This window comes from Orycteropus afer, unplaced genomic scaffold (assembly GCF_000298275.1).
Source record: "Orycteropus afer afer isolate SDZICR_OR568_19922 unplaced genomic scaffold, OryAfe1.0 scaffold00026, whole genome shotgun sequence".
NCBI classification, from domain to species: domain Eukaryota; kingdom Metazoa; phylum Chordata; class Mammalia; order Tubulidentata; family Orycteropodidae; genus Orycteropus; species Orycteropus afer.
In genome coordinates, this window is record NW_006921613.1 from 12885013 (window position 1) to 12891060 (window position 6048).

The window sequence follows — 6048 nt, forward strand, 5'->3', positions numbered from 1 at the left end:
TATATTTATATGTATGTGTATGTGAGTATACATATATAACTATCAAGAGAACCGTGATGCCTTTGTTATAGGTTCACACTATGAGATAAATAACTTACATACTGAAGAGGTTATGAAATGGTAAGAAGGCAGTTTTTCTATTAATTTTAAACAGAAAAATTTTCCTCAAAAGATTTACTTCCTCATTTTATTATGCAAAAAGGCCCTACAGTTCCCCTTCCTAAGGTCTGCAATACTTACATACTCCCACTCTATCTTGCTCACCATTTGGAAAGCTCCATGAGCACAGAAACCTTAATATGTCTTGATCAACAGTTTATGTCTGGCCCCCAGAACTGTGCCTGGAACATTTCAGTTCCTCAAAAATATTTGCAGAAAAATGAATGAACTGTATCTCAATTGATGAAAATGCATTCCAATGTAATTTAGCTAAAAGGAGAAATATGAAATGAGAAGCTTAAAATTTACTGGAAAAAAAAATGAATGAACTGTATCTTGACTGATGAAAATCTACTCTAATGATTTGACAGGAAGGGGGATAATTAAATGACAAGAAAGCTTGTTACCAAAAAATAGAAGTGCTTAAACACACATAGGAAAAATTTCCCCTGACATAGATTCTATCACCTCTCTTTGGTTCCTATTCTTGCTGAAAGTGTGTTCACATTGAGTTATGGTGGAGACAGTGAGGAACCACCAGGTGCAAAACCAGATAGATGGTGATCAGGTGATCAGGGTGGCTCACATCCACAGGGAGGACCTGAGTTACAACCCTGGTCAGAAGCAGGATGCCAACCTTTGGTCACTTATCAGAAGGAGAACCAGAGAGATTACCTAATGATGGTCTGAAGAAAGTACTGCCCTTTCATCCATAGCAGTTCAGATATTCTCCATTGTTTATGCCCCTAGAACAGACCCCGTATGTCTTCAAGGCCTACCCAGGTCCCTGATCTGCTCTGAAGAGGACTTCATCCTCTCAGGGATCTCTAGTTACCTTCCCAGCAGAATCATTATGTCCTGTAGGCAGGAAAATCAGGATTTTCATAGATAGAGACTTGGCCTGTGTGTTTTGGAAAAGCTTCCCCAAGGACGGTTGACCCTTGATCAACACAGGGCTTAGGGGCACTGGCACTCTGCAACATAGAAAATACATGTAAAACTTTTTTTGACTCCTCCAGAACTTAACTACTAATAGCGTACTATTGACTAGAATGCCTTATCGATAACATAAACAGTTGATTAAGACAGTTCTTGCTGTACAGTTATTAGATTTTCACATGAAGATGCACACATACACACAAAAAAATCAGTTTTTATTAACTGTACAGCATGATGATTATTTAATATTCATTAAGTGCAAGTGGATCATCATAACGGTCATCTTTGTTGTCTTCATGTTGAGTAGGCTGAGGAGGAGGAGGAAGAGGAGGGGTTGGTCTTGCTGTTTCAGGGTTGGTAGAGGCAAAAGAGGTGGAGTAAGTGGAAGGGGAGGCAGGAGAGGTAGGCACATTTGGTGTAACTTTACGGAAATATATTGTAATTTCTGTCTGGGTATTTTGCTTTTTCATTTCTCTAAAAATGTTTTATATGGTACCAATGCTTCCACTGTTTGTGTTGGTTTCAGTCCCTGTATCATAGAAGGGTCCATGTCATAAAAGAAATCAAAAGCTATCTTGAATAATCAGAACCCTCCTGCCAGATTGTCTAATGTTAATTCGTTTCCAAACACGGTTGGTTCTACACTTTTTTCCTCATCATCTGTCACAGGTTTGGAAGCACTCATCTCCTTCAAGCCATTTTCTATTAATTCTTCTGGTGTGGTGTCTATTAGCTGTTGAATTTCTCCAAGATCCATATCTTGGGGGAAAAAAATCTGTGTGTTAAGTGAACCTGCGCAGTTCAAATTTGCGTTGTTCAAGGGTCAGTGTATTCTGGTATACACTCTTTGTGAGGAGGTTAGTATTCATGTCAGCTTGGTATCAAAAATACTTACATGAAGCTTTTCTTATCTGCCAAAAGAAGAGCCCATATGCTATTGCTGACTTTATAGTTATCCTGCGTGATATCAAGCCAGTGCAGGGAAAATTTCAGCTTCCCTTCCTTAGTGAGTTCAGACCCCAGCTGCCAATATCACATTTCTGTCTCATGCTCATTCACCTCAAACTGGGTCAGGGGGTACTGGTCCCTTCTCTATTTCTTAGGTCTTTGCATCCAAAGAAACAACTCACAAACTGCAGGGAAATAACGATATTTAATCTAGAAAGACAAAGAGGAGGTCCAGGAGGAGTCTGGGACAGACTTTCCATGTCCTCAGAGTACATGCTTATTTTCCCAAGAGCAGAATATTCACTCTCTCCAACCCGAAAGCTCCAGTGAGCCACCTTCTTCCAAGGCCTTATTTATGGGCCTCTCCATGCAGCCATGATAGATTATGTCATTCCTCTTGAGGCTTAGTCAGCAGTGGGCCCCCAGGTGATCCTTTCTAGTTTGGTCAGTCCCTATTCATTGGTCTCAGGTGTGGTCATGTTCTCAAAAACCAGGACTAAAGGCCAAATTGTTTACTGCAAGAGGGTTCCATACCTCACACCTCGAGAAAAACTATATGTTTACTGCATTCTTTGTTCCATATACGGCATTCAGTATCAAGATGCCATAATGGTTTTGTCTTGTGACTGAATTGTCAGATGTTAATGATCTTGTTCAACAGCTTCCCTAATATTCTTGTGATAAGTCCAAGACCCTAGAGGAGCAGGCATCTGAAAGTTGGCAGGCCTGGATTCAAACCCTCATTCTTCACTTTACTTGCAATATATATCCATGAACAAATTTGTAACATTTTTCATATTTGTAACATGTAGATAATGATGACAGACATAATATTTAAAATGCTGTGACAATTATAAGAAGAAAGGATTAATAGTTTGATTCTGGAATTTTTTAGGAGGTCAATAAATCTTCCTTCCTTTATCTCATATCTTGGGAAAGGTCACAAGTTGCCTGCAACTCTTGAGCATCTGAAGTTTGAGAATTCTGCAGAAGCACACCTCCCACACAATGTTTCCCAGCCCAACACATCATGGTTCCTTTTGATTGATGAGGAAAGTATTTTTCAGAAAAGTAAACAATGTCCTTTATTGTAACTTGCCTTCCACCTAATACATATGTTGTATTTAGAGTCTTTACATCTAAGTCCCAAGTTAAGGAACAAAAATACTATCTGAAAACTTTTATATATAAATAAAAGAAACTTTCTACTAACACTCCTAAACAATTTAAAAAAATAAAAAAAGAACCTTTAAAATACTTAAACATAGAAACAAAAGTACTTTTGCCACAACCTTTCATTCAAACATTTATGTACCTATTCGCACTCAAGTATGACTAATGGAGGAGAGTGTCCATTCATTCATGGATTTTTAACAAAAAAGCTGGGCAATATAGGGCCATAACTATTAAGGTAATGATAATAATCACTGCTTACATTATGTTTTAGGAGCTCTGGTGGTATAGTGGATAAGGCATTTGGCTGCTCACCAGAAGGTGAGTGGTTCAAACCCACCAACCACTCTGCAGAAGGAAAATGGAGTGATCTACTTCTGTAAAGATCTACAGCCTTGGAAACCCAGTGGGGGTTGCTATGAGTTGGAATCAACTCGATGGCAGTGAGTTTGGTTTTGAGTTTATATTGTGCTTGCCATTTGCCTTAAATTAGGCTGAGTGGTTTACATTAATCATCAGATTTACTTCTCAAAATAATCCTATTAGTTAGATATGATATCAGTATTTTATAGGAAGAGATGTCAGAAAAAGAGATTAAATTAATAACTTCCTCATGGCCACCAAGCCACTAAGTGAGAACCCAGGATGCTGACTCCGTTCTAGTGGACACAGTAGCCACACTGTATCTGCCTTCCAAACACTTAAGCATCATTGCTACAGACAACACCTGATCACCCAAGACACATTCTTGTATGGAAACACACTCACTATAGTCATGTGAGTAATCTACATTGTGTGGCTTGGGGTTGGGGTAGATGCAAAGAAAATTAATCTGGCATGGGAAAAAAAAAAAAAAAAAAATCTCTCTCCCTTGAAAAATCTCAATTACTTAAATGCTCACAATCCTAAGGAAGTCACAATCAGGGCCTAACAACAACAAACACATTATAAACCTGATTCCCACATTCTGAGTTTCAGCCTGGCACTTTCAAAATTCTTTGTCAGATCTATTTTCAAGTTCACATGGCAACCCTGCTTGTGAACAACTCAGTTCTTACTAACAAAAGTGTAAAATCAAATCAGGCTGCAACCTGACTGAAGACAGTGAGCAAATTTTGAGAACAGAAAAGCAAGGGATGTACTTCCTACTTAACCTGTTTGCAATTCCTATCTGTACACACCAAGTGAATGCCTAAAAAAGCAACACCATTTGAACAAGAATGTGCATAGCAAACACTTTTAACAAGCCAAGCCAGATGAATTGAAATCATCTCTTTTTCTTTCTGATTGCAACTAGCATGACTGCTGAACTGGTTAATGGAGAGCCATTTCTGTCATATAGGTAAAATGAAATAATGTGTATTGCAACATTTCTGTAACTCCCTTACACTTGCTCTGATTTGAGATTTTAAACCTGATTTTAGGAAAATTTAGTTCCTGTTATTTCCATGCCCAGCAGCAAAGAAATTAGTGAAAATTGCATGAGAGAATCTGTTTCCGTAATGGTTTCTCATGCGGTTGCTTTCCTCCAATGCAGTACCATTTAGTGAAGTTTTCATGACGGAGAGTGGATGGCAGCCTTGGTTTGGACCCCTAACGTGCAAAGTAATTTAATAGTAGCCACTTTTCTGTAAAGCCTTCTGACTTTCCTATGAATCTAAATCTAATTACCTGTGCAGGTTCTAATAACCAGTTACATGAGGTTTGTTTTTTAATTTTTTTTTTTCTGGAACCTGGGTGACTGCTTGAGGTAGCAAATTCATGTTGTCTATAAGCTTTTTTTTTTTTTTTTTTTCACATTTTCCTTTTTGACTACAGAAGAAGCCCTAAAGATACACTAACAATTAAAAATTGAAATACCAAGATGTAAATATCTAGTCTTTTCACTAAGGACTTGGCAACTCTAAAGCACAGAATGAGGTGATGAAAGGGAAATGTTGCATGGGGCATGGAGCTGCTGAGTGTTCAGACTCAACCATCATGGAACGGAGCAGGGACAATAAAAAATGTCCTTATTGCCAGGGGAGCAGTATAAAGGCGATTTAATAGGAAAGAAGGCTTAAAGTTGTTTTCACCTTTGGAGGTGTGAGGCCTTCATAAGTAATGTATTTTGAAGGGCAGGCGTTCTGTCACAATTCATTAGAATATTTGAAAGGAAATCATACTGACAGTTCTTGGACCTGAAAACTTCCACCCTGCGCTTTTATTTTGAAATGGCTTTGTAACAGTTAAGGACAGGGGATGACTGAATATTAGTTATTCTACATAAAAACAATGCATTGAGGTAGGTTGGGACCAGTACTCCAAGGTACAGGTTAAGGTTGCTTCTCTGAGTGAGGGAGGGTACTGATAGTGATCAATTTAGAAAACACTTCTTTTTCTGTAGAATTATGTTATTGAGGAAAGCAATCCAGAAAAGTATTAAAAAGTGGCCAAGAAACACAGGGAATATTTGAACTCACTAAGAAATGTAGAAATAAAAGAACAAGATACAAGTTTTTATCCTAGCAAAAATATTGAAAAGTGTAATGATACCCAGAAGGTGACGTACGGCTGGAAAGAGAGGGCATTCATTCGTACCAAATATCTGGAGTGAGACTGTAGAAATGAGTATAAAGATGGACAAATCCTTTGACCCAACAGCTCCACAAAGATATATATTTATCAAAAGACTATTTGAAATAGCAAAATTAGGAGCCAAAACACAAATGGCAATGCATATAAGTTTTAAATAAATTAATGAACCTTATGACAATGAAAGGAGCTCTGGTAGCATAGTGGCTAAAGCACTTGACTGCTAACCAGAAGGCTGGAGGTTCAAACCCACCA